The sequence below is a fragment of the Mastomys coucha genome, unplaced genomic scaffold (genome assembly GCF_008632895.1).
Source record: "Mastomys coucha isolate ucsf_1 unplaced genomic scaffold, UCSF_Mcou_1 pScaffold13, whole genome shotgun sequence".
NCBI lineage: Eukaryota > Metazoa > Chordata > Mammalia > Rodentia > Muridae > Mastomys > Mastomys coucha.
The window spans coordinates 60,601,586-60,619,743 of NW_022196895.1; the positions used below are offsets into that span (position 1 = coordinate 60,601,586).

Consider the following 18,158-nt stretch of genomic DNA (forward strand, 5'->3'; position numbering starts at 1 on the left):
GGTGTTGAAAAACATAAGCCTACACCAGCTTTCTTGCCATTCTTCATTCACATTAGAGTTGTGTCATAATTTAATACCTTCTAGATTTACTCAACTCCCTCAGTATTTTTCTCACACAAGCACATCTCCTATTGAGATACTTGGCATCTGCTTCTTGGAGGATGTAGAGAAGACAGAAAGTTCCTGTCTGGAGTTTGAAGGTGAGACGATGTACCAGGTGCTGTTTATCCATCCATCTGTGTGTGCTAGGATAGTCCTTACTTTGCAGGAGCACCAATAAGGACTGGAGCTATATAGTCATTATTGTACAATAGCATCATAGGGATAAACAGGGCTACCCTGGAGTCTTCGGCATGAGCATTCCTAAAGTTGTTTGGAACATGATGCTGTTAGGAACGTAGGATAGATAAATACACACACTCAGGAATTCAGTGAAGGACTTGGTACTCAGTTGTTAAGCATCTCCCCAACAAGCACCTGTTGTGGAGTACAACTCAATTACACTGGATGGTTGCAGCCTCTGTGGATGGTACATCCCCTACCAGGCACTATAAGATGGTTTCTACCTCTTCCTCATCACTGTGGCTATCAGCAGAGAAAGTGATGATTGCACAGGCATTAAAGAAGACAGGCATTTTACAAGTGATGTGTGTGTATGTGTCGTTGTTCATGCATGCACTTGTATGTATGTCTCTGCATATAAGTGGGGATACACATGTAAGTGTTCCAGTATATGCCGAGGCTAGAGGGCAACCTCTGATGTTGTCTCCTTAGGAGCCATAACCTTGTTTATCATGGCATGTTCTCTTATTGCCAATCCAATAAGACTTAGGTATCAGTTGTCTCTGTGTTCCCAGTGCTAGGATTAAAAGTGAGCATTGCTGTGCATAGCTTTTTTAAATATGGATTCTGGGGGATGCATAATGTGCTTACCTGAGAAACATGAGGGTTTGAAATCAATCATTAGAATGGACTTGAAAAAAAAAGCCAGATTCAGTGATATTCTCTTATTATCCCAGTATCATAGATGCAGAGACAAGAAGATCCATGGGGCTTGCCGCCCACACAGCCTGGGTTATTTGGCAAGTTTTCAACCAGTGAGAGCCTGTCTCCAAAGAAAGTTGGACAGCACCTGAGGTACCTGTTCCCTGTGATTTCCTCTCTGGCATTTCCTCAAACATTACACATATCTGTTCATGCAAGAGCATGTGAGCATGAACACACACACACACACACACACACACACACACACACACACACTATCTATCTATCTATCTATTTATCTATCTATCTATCTATCTATCTATCTATTATCTACCTAAATGGAACTCTATGGTATAATAATGAAAGAGGCCTGGTATATAGTACGATTGGAAATTTGCTCCTTAATAAGGGTCTTTTACTCTATTAAATACAATCTTGGAAAACCAAAACCATTTTTTCTCTTATTTTCTTTCCTTACCTCTTCCACCTTCTCCCCCTTCCTTAGTACTATATGTTTTCAAATTCACATATGAATATTTTCATTAGAATTATAGGTGCAACATGGACATGACATAAACTTAAAAATTACGTTACAAAAATGCCAAATAAAGAAGGGTCTGACTTTTTGTCCAAATCAACACTAGAGGGAGCTACACACCAAACAGCCAGCTCCTCTCTGTCAGAATTGGCTCAGATAGCCTGCTCTGTTGTAGATAAATTTGAATAAAAATTGCATAAAATTCACATAGATCAGGAAATACATGGAAGAAAAAGGATCGAATTGTTGTTGTTGTTGTTGTTAAGACTTCAAGTGTGAAGAGTTCAATTTGAATGGTTAAGGGAACCCCAGACAAAGCTCCCCTGTACTGTGCCTATAGGGAGCCGGCACCCTTCTCTGCAGTAGATGCTAGAGCTCTCTACCAAATGGTCTTTTCTAGAATGAAAACTCAACTTCAGTTCATTTCTTAGCAGAAGACCAAGCTGGTAGACCAATGAACACTAATGGTAGACATAAAGCATTTCAGCTTTAGATTTATTATGTTTATCCGTGAGTGACCCCCTCCCCTCAGCCACCAAAACTGATGAGGATGGTTAGACGATCAACCCTGGGGTCATTTATCTTTATTCAGTTTTCTAACACTAATATTATACTTTATATCAGGAATGTCCTCTAACAATTCTTATGTAACATTTGGCCTTGGTGTGGCAGTGTTTAGAGACAGGGCCACTAAGAGGTAACTAGATTGTGAGGACTCTGTCCTTGTGAATGGATTCATCCATTGATGGAGTCCAAGTTGACTGTTTTTAGCATTTCGTAGAAAGAGTAGGAAGTGGGGCCTACTTAGAGGAAGTAGGTCCCCAGGGTGTGTATTTCATCTCCATTCTCTCTCTCTTTCCCTCTCTGTCTCTGTCTGTCTGTCTCTCTCTCTCTTTTTCTCTGTCCCCCCCTTCTGTCCACAATGAGGTAGGCACCTTTGCTCCACCACAGTTCTTTCATGACAAACTGCCTCAACACAGGCTCAGAAACAATGGAATGCACCAACCAGAGGCTGAACTCTCTGTAACTGTGATCTAAAATAAACCCCATGGCACACCCAACCCCCATCCCATAAGTTCTTCTCTCCTCTATTTCACCAGAGTGATAGAAAGTTAACTCACATACCAGCTTTCCATTGCCTTCAGGATGCTTGTCTCATGGTGGACTGGCAGCAGGTGCTGTGGTTTAGATGTGAAATATCTCTTCAGTGCTCCTGTGTTAAAGGCTTTGGGAAGGGATTGGATCCTGAGGGCTCTGTTCTGATGAATGGATTTACATGTGACAAATTCATAATTGAATGGATGCTGGAGGGTGGTGGAAACTGGAAATGGGACTTGACTAAGAAGTGTGTCGCTGGGGCATGAGTTTTAGTTTTAGTTTTGCTCTGGTTCCCCATGTCTTTCTCTACCTCTAGTGACCTTGAAGTGAGCAACTTTGCCCCATTACAGGCTCCCTTGCCATGATGCTCCACTTCACCTCACCTGGACCCAGAAGCAATGGAGGCAAATGACCATGCAATGGGACCTTTAAAGCCATAAGATAAAGCCGGGCAGTGGTGGCACACACCTTTAATCCCAGCACTTGGGAGGCAGAGGCAAGTGGATTTCTGAGTTCGAGGCCAGCCTGGTCTACAGAGTGAGTTCCAGGACAGCCAGAGCTACACAGAGAAACTCTGTCTCGAAAACCAAACCAAACCAAAACAAAGCAAAATGCTATGAGATAAAATAAGTCCTTTATCACTGAAGCTGCGTTCTCAATAATTTGTGGTAAAACCCAACAAAACAAAACAAAAAACAACTAACAGGCATTGATAAGAATTGAACCTAGGTTCTTAGGGGTTGGCCCTGTGGCCAAATAACATATAATATTTGCCATTCCAACCATTTAAAATGAATAATTCAATGACATTAACTATATTGTGTACAACTATCACCACTGTGCCAGTAGTTTTAGTTGATACAAACTAGAATCATCTGAGAGGAAAGAACCTCAACTGAGAAAATGTCTCTAGAAGATCAGGCTGTAGGCAGGCCTATAGAGTGTTTTTAATCTTTATTTTTTGAGAAAGGGTTTCTCTGTGTAGCCTTGGCTGTCCTAGAACTCTGTAGTCCAGTTGGGCCTCTAGACTATTTTCTTAATTAAGGTTTGATAAGGGAATGCCCAGCCTATTGTGGGTAGTGCCACCTCTGGGATGGTGGTCATAGGTTTGGTCTTGGCAGGTTGAGCAAGCCAAGAGAAGCAAGCCAGTAAGCTGCACTGGTCCATGGCCTCTGCATCAGTTCCTCTCTCCAGGTTCCTGTCTTGTTTGACTTTCTACCCTGACTTCCTTCAATGATGAACAATGATATGGAAGTCTAGCTAAAAACCTTGTTTCCTCCCTGAGTTGCTTTGGTCATGGCGTTTCATCACAGCAATGCTAACCTTGACTGAGATAAGCTGCATCCATCTCCAAAAGGTTTTCTTCTTCCCAAACTGAAGCACTACATCCACTAAACAGCCATTCTTTTCTGCCCTCTCCTAGACCCTGGCAGCCTTACATTTGTTACTACCTTAGGTATCCCATAACATTCTCAATCTCTGCTCCCTTACAACTCTTACCACCTTTCTCATATTGGACTCATGAGCTATTTGCTCTCATGTGTTTGGCTTATCTCACTTTATGGAAGGTCATCAAGGCTCATCGATTTCTCATAATTTTATTGCTTTGTAAAGAAGGAATAGGTGTGTGTTTCTGTGTGTGTGTGTGTGTGTGTGTGTGTGTGTGTGTATGTGTGTATGAACAAGCTGGAAGAAGACATCAGATCTTCTTGGAGCTGCAGTTACAGGCAATTATGAGCTACCTGATGTGGATGCTAGTAACTGAACTAGGATCCTCTGGAAGAGCGGCAAGTGTTCTCAACCACTGAACCATGTCACTAGCACCAAAATTTTATAGATTTTAAATCCAGGATAATATTCTATTGTGATTATATATCTAGTTTTATTTTTCATTCATCTTTTGATCAAAATATGGGTTGTTTTGACCTTTTTATGTATTATAATACTAGAGCTATGACTATTAGCATGCAGATAACTACTTGAATCCATGTTTTTAATTCTTTTGTATAGATGCTCAAAAACAGATTGCAAGGAATTCTATCTTCGGTTTCTTGAGAAATTGCCAACAGTCTTTATAGCAATCCATAAGATTTCTTTTTCCTCTAACAAGGCACAGATGTTTCAATTCTTCCATATCCTTCTAGAATTTTTATTTCATCATTATTATTATTACTACTACTACTACTATTATTATTATTAGTGTGTGTGAGAGAGAGATTGAGAGAGTACATATTATTAGGTGTGAGTGGTACAGTATGTATATGAAGATGAGGGTAAGTTTCCCAAATCTGTTTTTGCCTACTATCTTAAGACAAGATCTCTCTTGTTTCTGTTGCTGTGCAAATTAGAGCAAACACTCTCAGCAGGTTCCTGCCTCCGTTTCCCATTTCTGGATAGAAATGCTGAGATTACAGATGGGCATGTCACTTATTCTGGCTTCCTACATGGGTTCCTGGGATATTCTGTCTTGCACGGTTAGCACTTTTACCTGCAGAGCCATCTCACCAATTCATCATTTCATGTGATGTTGAACAATAGCCATGCAGATGGGTATGAAGTGGCATCTCTCTGTAGAGGGGCAGGGGGCATATGACTTACACAGGCACATGTCATGATGCATGGATGTGGAAGCCAGACGTCAATGCGGGACGTGTCCCTTGTTTGCTCTCTATCTTTGAGATAGGGTCTCTCACTGAACATGGATCTCACTGAGTTGGCTAAACTGGTTGATCAATACTTGTTCCCTAGGTTCTGGGCTTTTATATAGGTTCTGGGCAGGTCCTAGAGCTTGCATGGCACACAGTTTACTCATTTATCCATCTCACTGTGGGTTTTAGTAAACATTTTGGGTCTATTCAATAGTTTTATCAATGACTTAGGCAGAGGGAAAGAACAGATTTGTTGATCAAAGAAATATGGAAACCATAACTGATGTGCCACATGGCACAATTGAGAAACAAAATTATGTGGACATATATACAGAGGGGTTGCCAGACTCCAGCATGTAAGTGACTCTATCCCATCGCCTATTGCAAATAAGGCAACTTGATTGCATCCATTTGCTTATGCATGTCTATGGAGGCTTCGAAATATAATTAAAAAGGTGATTACTGTGACAGACAAATGACCTGCAAACTATGAAATATTTACTGTTTTTCTCCTTTCCAAATATTTAATTTATAGAAGCATGAGGTCTTATTTGCATCTAAGCAATTTTCAAACCACATATACAGCAACAGAACTGGGGATGCATGTTTTTTCCCACACAAAAAAGATGGCGACTACTTTTCTTACCAGTGAGATGGGCAGATATGACTCAGCATTGTGACGACTGAGATGGGCAGAAGCAGATTATAAAGTGAGACACTACTGCCACAGGGAACAGATCCCCCCTCAGCTACCCAGGGGGATCCCCTCAACACTTCATAAAAACACCAATGACAAATTCCTGGGGGAGTCTGTTGAACCTGTGCAGATGTATGGATTTGAAAGCTCCCCCAAGTTAGACTGTAACATACAAGCATGACATTCCTATTCTACTGATCGCAGGCCTATTTAAATCTAGAGCCTCATTCCATGTGTCCCCTACTTGGGGATACGAAGACAACTTGATTTCTATTCAAGGAGGAGCCTGGACTGCAAAAGAGAACAAGAGCTCCTATTGATAAGAATAATTATAGAAGGCACAAGCATGAGGATCTGGGAAGACAGTAGGATGTTCATAACTTGTATTGAGTATTTGAAGGTTGTCTCATGTAAGGTGATCAGATGTCTGTGTGGTGAGTCCCAGCAAGGAAAGTAGCAAATAGAGAGAAGTTCCTAGCTCCTATTATTATCTTTAGCATTATCCTCAAAATGATACTGAGGGAATGGGTATCTCCTTTTGAAGTATCCCATCCATTGGTCCCTGAACCATGTTAGAGAGCAAACTGGAACAGCCATATAGTCAAATCCCACACAAGCAGTTACTATGATTTGTTGTAGCAGGCATTGTGCTAAGATCGTCATCATTCGTAGGAGCTCACACCATGCCCACAGGAGGGGAAGTCACTTTTCCAATTCATGTTTGAGGAACTAGGATCTCTAAGGTTTGCTCCGTGTCACTTGTAACCAGGGCCCAGGAACACCAGGCACGTGGTCTTCTGCCTCGGCCCCTCTGACACTAGGGTTATGAATAATTAGATCTGAGGCTGTGTGGGGAGTCACCAGGTTGTATTTTAAATGAACCCTACAGCGCTGGACTATATAGAGAAGAGGTTATTCTCAAGTGAGTCACCTTTGTAACTTTCTCTTTGGAATCTCAAGGGCAAGGCTTCGAGATAACATTGGCCAATCTAGTCTGTGCTCTTTCCCAACGTGCTGATGAAGAAACCGAGGAGCAGGTCAGGAGGCATCTCGGGTTACATATTACCTTGGGTTTAATATCCAGAAAACCTCACTCTTGGTCTAGCTGCTGTAACCACTTTTCCCCCTCCTCAATGTCTAGCTCATCTCAGGCAACTCCATTCAGAACAAACTCCACAGACACGTGAGAAAATCAACCCCATTCACTTCATTGATACATCTTGACTTGGATTCAAAACAGCATGACTAACCCTCTGCACTTGAGTCACACACCCCACGCTCAACTCTGAGGGACTCTTGACTTTGTAAAGAGCTAGCTTAGTCCATAAAGAATGTGCACTGTCATCACCAAGGGATCCCATAAAAAAGAGTCTTTTGCTTCCAATTTACTTTGAAAATAACTTCCAAGGAGACGTTGCCAAAGCCATGCTAAATGGTGTCGGTCCCATTGGCATAACCACTCAGGAAAAACCCAGGGCCAGCTCAGCAAGTTTTAGATGAACTCGGTCTGGTCTATTCACCATAGGGACCTACCGAAAAGTCTCTATGCCAGTTGCCACTGGAAACAGGAAAGAGGCTGACCCACTGGAAGGACGTTCTCAGCAATGTTATGCCTATCCATCTATTCCAGACCAAACATTTAAGTTGTCACCAGTAAATCAGAAGATATATATATATATATATGTGGCTTCTGAGCAAAGATAATCAGGAGGCAGATAAGCATTCTCTTTCCTTGATAATTTCCTCTCAGGCACCTGGATGCAAATGACTCCTACGGAAGCCACAAGAGGGAAGAACCTGGTTCAACATAGGTTTATTTATCTGTAGGCCGTTGTTTGGATACAGAGTATCTCTCCAGAGCCCACACTCAAAGGCTGCTATGGTTGGAACCTGGGTACTTTTAAAGGTAGAACCTGGTGGGAGGAAGTTGTATCATTGTGTGTATAACCTTGCAGGGTCTTGAGACTCCCGTCCTTGCGTCTCCTTTACTTCCTAGCTGCCTAGGGGGAATGGATAGATCTCCTCTGCCTCACAGCCGTCATGATGTACCCTGACGCCATGGGCCCAAAGCAATAGGGCTAAGTGACTGTGAACTGAAACTCGTTTAAGTGTGGAGTCAGAATCAACCTTTCCCCTTCATAAATCAATAAGCTCAGCTATCGGTCGATGACAGGAAGTGATGCGTTGCCCGAACAAAACACTTTTTTCTCCCGAGCCCTCAAATTTGGAAGAGTTACCTGACACAGCACTAGTTTAAATATGATTCCACCAGCAGCATATAGACATACTGATACAGAGTGTATCAGGGTACCTGGTGCACTGCACACTGACTGTATGTTTTGGGTAAACGAATGAGTTAAAGATATTATGGCTTAGTGAAGGGATGTTAAAGTAAGTATCCTTTAGGGTGACAAGCATGTTTTCCCATATGCTGAATCTTGATGTGGTTGTTGTTGTTTTGTTGTTGTTGTTGTTGTTATTGTCTCCAGCTATACTCAAGAATAAATGAAGGGAGAAGGGTTGTAATCAGTGCAGAAAGAGACAGGCAGGTTAGGGCTGACTTTCTTTAATCAATTCAGGTTGCCTTCATGGATATATTGTGCAGGAGGCCCAGTGAGCCGCCTTTTCTATGAGATGAGTTAGGGATCTCCACTGGATTTTGTATGCTGTCTCATTTGTATCTCTGCCATGGCATGCTGTCTCTTGGAGACTGGAGATGGCACTGTTGAGCCTGTTCTTCACTTCACAGATAGGCAAGTCTCCTAAGCTCAAAGAGGTAGATGACACACCCAGAGTCCCTTGGACATGAGCGGCCCACACCCAAGGCAGAATGGCAGGACCAACTCTTCCCCTGCCTCTCTTTCCTCGCCTTTAAAACGGGGAGAATCCGAACAGACTCCGCTTTGTGGGTCTGCCACAAATGGTGAGTTCAGACACTCGCTGTGCTCTGGATGAGCCCCGCTGTGCAGGAAGCACCAGGAAAGTATTAACAATTGTAGTTGTGTACACTATTTTTGAGCTCGTTTTCACATGTCGGCATCCTCCAGCTTCCCAGAATGGAGACATCAAACACATAAGAGAGTGGAGAGGCATAATGAGTCAGAGCGTGCCAAGAAGTTCTTATCCCAGATTCTCAGAATGCACAGCCTAAGAAACTAAAGCTGCCTCATAAATCGAGTGTGAATGGATATCTGGCACACAGAGATTAATTCATTAAGAGGGGAGGAATTCGGGATTTATTCATGTCTCAGGAACGCTCTAGCGGAGCATAAGCACGCCATTGTTCCTTCTCGAGTAAAGGAAAGGGAAACGCAAGTGGTATAAACCGAGTCCTGTCTGAGAGAGAGGATGGACTAGGAGAGTCAAACCAGAAAGAAGCTGGTTGCTACTTGTCTCCGGTACAATCAGAGGCCTTGACTGCTCTGTGTTAGCATCACAGAGGGGCTTGTTAGGGAGCTCTGGAAGGCCCTGTTTGCTTGAACTGCTTGGGATCAGTTGAGATTTCATATATCCTTCCATCAGGTTCTCCTGTCCTTACCATTTCAGGGCAGAATTCCTTAATATAGCCACAGCAGATGGTCACCAACTTCTGCTTGGACACTGGCTTGCCACCCACTCATGCTGGGCAGTTTTGACTGTTATAGAATCCTTCCCTTGACTGAACCTACAATCTGTCTTCCTGGAATGTCGGTCTATTGTACGAACATTTATATCCCATTGTGAGGCATGATCTATCTTCTTGTTTTCTCCCTCTTGGTGGACAGTAGGAGGAAAAAAGAAAATAGCACTAGGCCTTCCTAGAAGTAATATCTATTTAACTATTTATATCTATTTAGCTATTTAACCTCAGCCAAGTTATTTATGGTCTCATCCTCTTGATTTCCTTGGCTTTCAAGAGGATCATTTTAATTTTCCTAAGAGTCTTGTGAAAGTTAACTAACCATAATGTTCCTGAAATATAGAAGACAGAGCTAGGAACTATTTACCCAATTAGTAATTCACTGACAGTATTCATCACCCTATGCCTCTGTCAGTGAAGTGCCCAATGAGTCTCTTCCAACTTTTCCCTGGCCTGGTGGACGGCTTCAGCCCATTCTGCTTGTCTCCCTCAGAAAGAGGTCACTTGCCCATCTACATAGGTTTTCATTCTAGGGTGACTCAAACATGGCCACAACTAAATGGTTACTGACATGGAGAAAGCTAATGGGGAGAATTAAGCTTTTTCTCCCAGACTGCCCAAGCATCTATAAGGAACAAGAAGTCAGCTGACATCAGCCAATACCCTGCCTCCAAGTGAGAAGCTTGAAGTCACTGCCTGTATCTGTGTTCAGTCGCTGGTATATGAGAAGGTGCTACTTGCTGAGTCATATTTAATTTTCTCTCTTAATCTGGACCCTGTAGATTTAGGAAAATAGCCTATATTGGAGATCCTTTCTTAGAGCCATCCCTGTGGTCAATTATTTCCTGTTAATGGGAGTCAGAATCGAATCATGGGAAACACTGTGAACATTGACAGGGAACTTGAGAAGTTTAGGTGTGGGGAAAACTACTACTATACAGCTGATGTCAGGTGTGATATAGTCTAGAAGGGATATATATGGATATATATATATCCCTTCCCTGGGGAATACATATATATATTCCCTATATGTATAGGGATTATGAGACCAATCAGTAAAGAATAGAACACACAAATTTCATCTACATCCCACATTTGCCATGGAAAACACTTGCTTTTGTTGCTTTGATACAGCCTGTGTTTTCAGGCTGAGCTGGTCTCCAATTTGCTACTCACAAGCTACATCCTACTGAGAACTGGGATGACAGGGGTTGTGCAACCACACCCAGTGTAAGGAAGGTGTTTTTAAGAAGCAGCCACCTCCTCAGATGTATACATCCTAATGCCTAGAAGCAGGGGTATGGCCTTCTTAGGGAAAAGTTGTTCTACATAAAGGATCTGAGATGAGATTTTCCCCATGTGGTCCGGGTAAGCCATTAATCCAATGAAAAGTGTCTTTATCAGAGAAAAATATATGGGGGTTTAAGACACGGGGGCGAGGATAGAGATGGGGTCACAGCCAAGACACCCGAGGAGCTTCAGGGTTCAGCCTCCAGATGTTGGAAAGCAAGGAGTTCTTTCCTTTAGCTTTGGGTCCACAGCCCTAATGGATACTATGACAGTGTTGTCATATACCAAATTTCTGTGGCCACCACCTATCTAGCAAAGAAGCCATACCTAACTCCCATGTTCTAAGCATACTGATATTGAGTTGGGCCACATTCATAGCTGTCCTTGACCTCATTCAGCCTGGGGTTGGCCACATCTGGCAGCCAAAACTTGGATGCAGGACTTCAGGCTTCCAGAACTCTGAATTTCTTTCCTTTGTCTCAAGTCACCATTTGTGCTTATCTCTTACAGTAACACCGAGTAAGTTACAGTAACTTACAGACAAACACGGAGGGTAAGTATTCCCTTCCGTGGGGAATCTCTGCTTCTTGGAGTCTGAAGGACTTACCCAGGATCCTGAAACCACTCTCAGACCTGTGATGTCACAGGAGCGAGGTTGGCAGGCAGTAAATGCACCTGTGATGTCACAGAAGTGAGAGTGGCAGACAGTGAATTCACCTGTGACATCACAGGAGCGAGGGTGGCAGACAGTGAATTCACCTGTGACATTAAAGAAGTGAGAGTGGCAGGCAGTAAATGCACCTGTGGCATAACAGGAGGGAGGGTGGTGGCAGGTAGTAGAAGAACCTGGAGAAACTGTTAAGGAATTAATCTGTCACCAGATGTACCTTGGTGAGCAAGAAGAATCTGAGTTCATGACACTTGGGGAGGCCACACAGCCCTAAATGTCACTGACAGGCATGGCACCCATGCAGAAGCCCCAGGGGAGGCAGTCTGAGTACCTGGTGTAGGGATCCATCTTGGATCCCTGTGAGGTGGAAGGCAGCAGCCACGGTGGGAAATGGCTGTGGTGGTTGACTGAGCTTTCTTGTCAGCCCAGGAGGAAACATTTATTTTTCTCAGCCCACTTCCCAGCCTAGCTTCTTATTTTGGAGAAAATAATGATGTTCTAATTCCTAAGGAGACTAATGCATGCTAATTTAGTCATGGCTGTGTCACGCGTAGTTCTCTTTTCTTTTTTTCTTGAATACAGTCTCTGATGTGATTTTTTTATTAGAGCCATAAATATGCACAGACACCTCAAGGCAGCTGTCATTTTGAGCCTTGATATGATTGTTTCTTTGTATCAGTCAAGGTGGCCTGACTTATGCTGTGTGGGTAGACAGCATTCAAGTCCCAGTGGCTTTAAGTACCCAAGTTAGTTGCGGGCTGATGTACGTCCCCTCAAAATTCATATGTGGAAATCTTTTTTATTTTTTATTTTTTTGGTTCTTCGAGACAGGGTTTCTCTGTGTAGCCCTAGGTGTCCTGGAACTCACTCTGTAGAGTGTGTGGAAATCTTAACTCCCCAGTATAACAGAATGCCTGTCTATGTGGAAACGATCTTTTAAGAGGTAATTAAATGAAAATTAAGGCTGGCCCTTCTCCTGTAGGGCTGGTGTCCTTGTGAATAGATATACCCGGGTCATGGGGGAGAAGACATGTGCAGAAGGGTTCTCCAGTCATCTCATCTTACAAGCCCAAGGAAGAGGCCCCTCTCTCAGCCTCAGGAGGAACCAGAGTTGTCAACATTCTGACCTGACTTCCAACTTCCAGACCTTTGTGGAGACAAAAAAAAAAAAAAAAAAAAAAGTCTATCACTGAAGCCTGTGGTGTGTGGCACCAAGTCATCATAGCCCTGACAAATGACCTCGCTCGCTAGAGTGGAGGCTAGGGGACTGGGCGGTTTGGGTCATTGCTTCCTCTAAATTCCCAGAACAAGAGAGTGTTGTGGATACTTAACATGTGCCTAAATACATTTGATCACTTATGGGATAATAAAGTTAAGGTTGACACCGAGTAGCTGTGAGTTAGGAGTTTCTTCAAAAATAATATCTTTAAGCAATTTCGCTGAAATAATCACTGCAGATGTGGGAAACTGCTCCCTGGTGGCTCTGACACTTGGGAGCTGAATCCGTTGCTGGCTCTGCCCCTGTCAAGAAGCAGAGCATCTATCCTTGGTCCTGGGGGATAAAGTGGGAAAACCTAGCCCGATCTAGTTTAGAAATAGAAAGTTGCTGTTTTGTTTTTGTTCTTAAAGAAAGTTAAATAACCAGGTTTCAGCCACAGAAACAACTGGAACTGGAGGTTTGAACAGACTGAATGAAATAGTTCTTAAAATAAAATAAATCTGCCTTTCTCTTTCTGCCTGTTTCTCTGTCTCTTTCTTTCACTCCTCTCTCCTCTGTACTTCTTCCTCTCTCCATAGCAACCCCTGCAGTCTCCTGCTGCACGCTGACATCCTCAGCATCTTGGAACCTATCTGTTGGGTCCCTTCCTTAGGTCCTATTTGAAAACCCTCAAAGAAGCATTTTTTTGACTTCGGATAGATGCTCCTTTGCCAGGTTAGCTGTGGCCACAGCACCAAATACTATAGCTTAGTTTGGTGTTTACTTTTGGTCAGGGGTCCGGTTGAGTGGCACAGACATGGCTACCAGGCTCCAGCTTCTCAATACTGCAGTGTAAGAGGAATGTTTCAGTTTCTCTTACAATTGATGCGATGCTTCTGAGATCCTCATTCCTGCTTCATACTAGTCGTGTGATCGGCTTGGACATGTTGTCAGTCTATAACCAGCCTCCTTGATTAGTCTGACCCTTGCTAGGAAATGTCTTCAATTCCTGGAAGTGTCAGGTTATTTAAAGTCTGACCACCTTCTGCAGAGCTGGGTCCGAGCCTGCCACTAGTGAAACAGAATCAAGGATTTGCAAGTCATAAGGTTTGAAGAGCTTGTGTTCAGTAGGCCTCTGTACACAGTGTTTTATGAGAGGCATCAGGCTCTGGGCAAGAGCAACCCAGAATCTCATTGCTACAATTGGACCTTTGTTATCTTGGTAAGTTTTCCTATCATAACTTTAAAAATAGAAACATTAATCACGCTTGAGCTCGGTTGTGCACAGGGTTATTTTGACTGCCCACTCTCTCTTCTCTACTTGCTGTGTGAGCTTCTCTGGGTAATTCTCCTTTCCAGCATCTAGCATGATGAATGAATAAATGCATGGGATGGGAGTGGCCAGCGGCTGGTGGAATGTAGAAGATATGGACTACACTCAGAGTGAAGGCATCCTTCGTTCGGGAATGACTAGAACCTGAGTCTTGCTTAGGTGAGAATTATGTGATAAAAAGGTAGGCACAAAATTACTGAGCAGAAAGAACAGCTGAGGTAATTCCCCAGGGCAGAGGGATCACATAGTGAATTTCTGGCTGAGTCAGGTCTAGAACTTGCATCTCCACTTTTTTTTTTTTTTTTTTTTTGGTCACAGGAGAGACCAGGTTTGGTTCTATTCTACAAAGAGTGTAGTAGTAGGCTGGCGGTCTTTCAGATGCAACATGGTTATAATCGTCCTTCAGACAGTGCAACCTGTCAAGAGACTCTTGATGTGGAAAATTCCAGTGAGACTCAAGAGGAAACTAGAACGGCCTTTAGTCTTGTTGCAATTGCAGCCCAATCAGGAGAGACGACACATAGTCATGTTGCAGCTGCCGCCCAATCAGGAGAAACAGAACATAGTCATATTGCAGCTGCTGCCCAATCAGGAGAGACAGCACACATTCTTTGTACACATTTCTCGATGTGATCGCAAGGATGGATAAGAGAATGCTGAATGGCTCAGAAGCAAGAATAAAGAAGAAAGTCGCTGATCATCTATCTGCATGATGTGATTGACTCAAGAGTGGACTAAACAGCACAAATGGATGCTCATGATGACCCTGAAGTCCAGAAGAAAACCCTTTGTCTGCCACTGGTGCTGGCTCGATGGAGTTCAGAATTCATGCTAAAGTGCCCAATTCGGAACTAAAGAATTTGCATAGGAAAGGTTAAGGACAGAAGAAAACAATGGTCACCCTCACTCCATCTAACACTTGTCCTGTGTGGACGAAGCCCTTCTCCCCTGAGTGGAAACCCAATTGCTTTAAGACAGTTTGAATGGACGGGGCTGGGGCAATGACTCAGCGGCCTAAGATGAGTGCTGCTCTCGCTGAAGACCTTAGTTCAGTTCCCAGCACCCTTGTCAGGCAGCTTACAACTGCCTCTTCTTCCAGCTCCAGAGAGATCCAGCGCTCTCTTCTGACCAATGCAGGTACAGCAGGCATGTGCACAAACCCACACTCAGACACACATGCATGCACATAATTAGAAAAAGAACAGAGTTTACCACATGCCAGGCAGACTGGTGAGATGGCTCTATAGGTAAAGGGACCCATGGGCTGTGCTCCATCCTAGAGACCCACATTGGGGAAGGGAGAACTGACACCAACAAGTTTCCTGGAACCTTCACGTGTTTACCCTGCACACTTCCCTCAAAAACATTTGTAATTTTTTTTTAAAATAGCAATTCTTTTGTAGCAGTAAGTCCTGAAAGATGCCTTCACGTCTAGCTTTTATATCTTTGGTAGGTTTCTTGAGTAAAAGAACAACGTGGGTGCAGGTTTTATCCAGATCTCACAGCCCCGCATTCCCATTACTTGGCTCTTTTTTTCAAGAGCTTGGAGACATTCAGCACAGGTTCATGGTCTTCTTGGCTTATCCCAGCTCATTGCTTCTACCTTCTTTATCTTATCATTATTCTGGTTTAAGAAATATAGGTCTAGATTCTCAGACTAATTGGCGTGGCTTTTTTGTTTTTTGAGACAGGGTTTGTCTTAGTTATGATTTTCATTGCTGTGAACAGACACCATGACCACGGCAACTCTTAGAAAGGACAACATTTAATTGGGACTGGCTTACAGGTTCAGAGGGTCAGAGGGTCAGAGGGGTCAGTCCATTATCATCGGGAAAGGAAGCATGGCAGCATCCAGGCAGACATGCTGTTGGGAGAGCCAAGAGTTCTACATCTTGATCTGAAGGCTGCTGGGATAAGACTGGCTTCTATAGGCAGCTGGGAAGAGGCTCTCCCTTCAACTCTTGGTAGAGCTTGAGCACAGGACCTCAAAGCCCACCAGCACAGTGACACACATCCTTCAACAAGGCCACACCTACTCCAACATTGCCACATCTCCTAATACTGCCACTCCCTGAGCCAAGCATATTCCAACTTCCACAGGTGTCCTGGAACTCACTCTGTGAACTAGGCTCTCCTCAAACTCAGAGATTAGTCTCCCTCTGGGATTAACAGGTGTGCATCACCATGCCCGGCTTTTGGTACCCTTTAAGACCTTGCAGTCATACTTACCTGGCAGGGGAGACACCATGATCAGGAAGGTGGTTTGCTCAGGGCGGGGTTCACCTGTTGCACTTGGGGTGTGCTGACCCCTGTGATTTCCCCAAATGCAGGACACTCGCCTACTTAATTTGTGGTAGTGGGGGACTGTGTTCTCAATTTCCCCTGAAAAAAAAAAGACCTTGCAGTCTAAAAGAACCGCCCTTCCAAAAGTTCCCTGAGAATACCGAGGATCCTAGGGATTACCTTAGAGTCCATGGCAAGGAGAAAGAAGTCATTGAAAAGCTCTCACCTGCTTTCCACAGATTTGCAGCATCATTCCGCAGGGCAAGTTCAGGAGCCGAAGGTCCTATTCTCCTGTCTATATTGCTCTGCAATAACAAGCATTAACTGTCAATTGGACACAGCCTAGAATCAGCTGAGAGGAAAGCCATGCTTTAGGAATTAGACTTGTCAGATTAACCTGTGGGTCTGTCTGTGGGAGGTGGGGGGAGGGTTCTCTTGATTATACTTGATACAGGAGGGCTCAGCCCACCTGCGGGCAGCACCATCCCTGGGCAGATGGTCCAGGATTATGTAAGAAGGCCACCGATTAAGCAGGAGACTGGGAACAAAAAAGAAAGAAGGCCAGAAAACAATGTTGCTCCGTGGTTTCTGCTTCAGGTTCCCGCCTTGACTTCCTTCAGTGATATCCTGTAACCCATGATTGTAAGACCAGCAAACCCCTCTCCTCTGCTAAGTTGCTTTGGTCAGAATGTATTATTAGTACAGCAACAGAAAGGAAAATCTAGAGCGGGGATTCAAAACAGCATTCTCCAAATTTCAATCTCAAACATCTAGAGTCGAAGAGGCCATCGTGGTGAGTATCATTGATGAAGTTGTGGTGGTACTACACATTTAGGAGGCTAGCCATGGATGTAGACATACGTGTAGATAATTTCTGTTACTGATGAGAAGCTCATTATAACCAAGGTAATTTCACTTCATCTGGTATAATGAACCGGATAACAGCTCCCATAGACGGCAATCTTAATCTTCCAGCTGTAACAGGGCACTGGAGACTGGGAAGTTTATAAATAGTGTGAGCTTACTTCACTTATGAGACTTCCAAGTTCCAGACTGAGGAGGGCTGCTTCGGGGGAGGACTCTCTTCCTGTCATAACTCGGGCAAAAGGCCTCACTCGGGTGGAGAAACAACAGGGGAAAGAGATCGTTACATAAACCCTGGCAATCACTAGGGTCCTGTTCGAGTTTCCTTGCTGTTGCTGTGATAAAATATTCTCACTGAAAGCAATCTAGGGAGGAAAGGGCTTATTCTAGTCCCCAAGTTATAGTCCACTATTGAAAGAAGTCGGAGCAGGAACTCAAGCAGGAATTTGAAGCAGAAACCATGTAGAGATATTGCCTGCACACTCGGTCACTGGCTCATGTTTACTTTTCTTACACAGCTCAGGCCTAACTGCCTTGAGGTTGTGCCACCCACAGTGGGCTAGGCCCTCCTATATAACTAACAATCCAAATAGTCCCTGACACACGTGTTCATAACCCAGTCTAATCCAGGTAATTCCTCAATCTAGACTTCTCAGATGACTCAAAGGTTGTCAAGTTGACAGTTAAGCTTAATCAGGAAAGGTACTCAAACCATTATGCCCTAAACACCTTACCACAACCCCATATCCCAGTGTCATTCACTGGAGATTATTTTTCCAACACACTTTCTGGAAGAAGACACGTTGAAAACACAGCACTTATAAATGGAACAGTTTATGGGGGAATATCACATATCACAGATGAGAAGACAGTAAGCGCACTAAGATGAGGTAATTATCTTGGGCCCTCAATCACATTCATCCTTAGAAGGGGAAG

General features: G+C 43.7%; 2 long non-coding RNA genes and 1 other non-coding gene across 3 annotated transcripts; 2 read left to right on the top strand and 1 right to left on the bottom strand.

Moving 5' to 3' along the window:
- Window positions 1-8,515: 8,515 nt before the first annotated feature.
- On the bottom strand, window positions 8,516-11,527 carry LOC116087691. Its single transcript, XR_004117562.1, has 2 exons — window positions 11,413-11,527; window positions 8,516-9,012 (listed from the first exon to the last, which is right to left on the bottom strand). It is a non-coding gene; the product is annotated as an uncharacterized LOC116087691 (long non-coding RNA).
- A 128-nt stretch (window positions 11,528-11,655) lies between these two features.
- On the top strand, window positions 11,656-12,933 carry LOC116087692. Its single transcript, XR_004117563.1, has 2 exons — window positions 11,656-11,765; window positions 12,527-12,933. It is a non-coding gene; the product is annotated as an uncharacterized LOC116087692 (long non-coding RNA).
- Window positions 12,934-16,296: 3,363 nt separating this feature from the next.
- LOC116087931 lies at window positions 16,297-16,460 on the top strand. The gene has a single exon (XR_004117706.1). It is a non-coding gene; the product is annotated as a U1 spliceosomal RNA (small nuclear RNA).
- The last annotated feature ends 1,698 nt before the right edge of the window (window positions 16,461-18,158 follow it).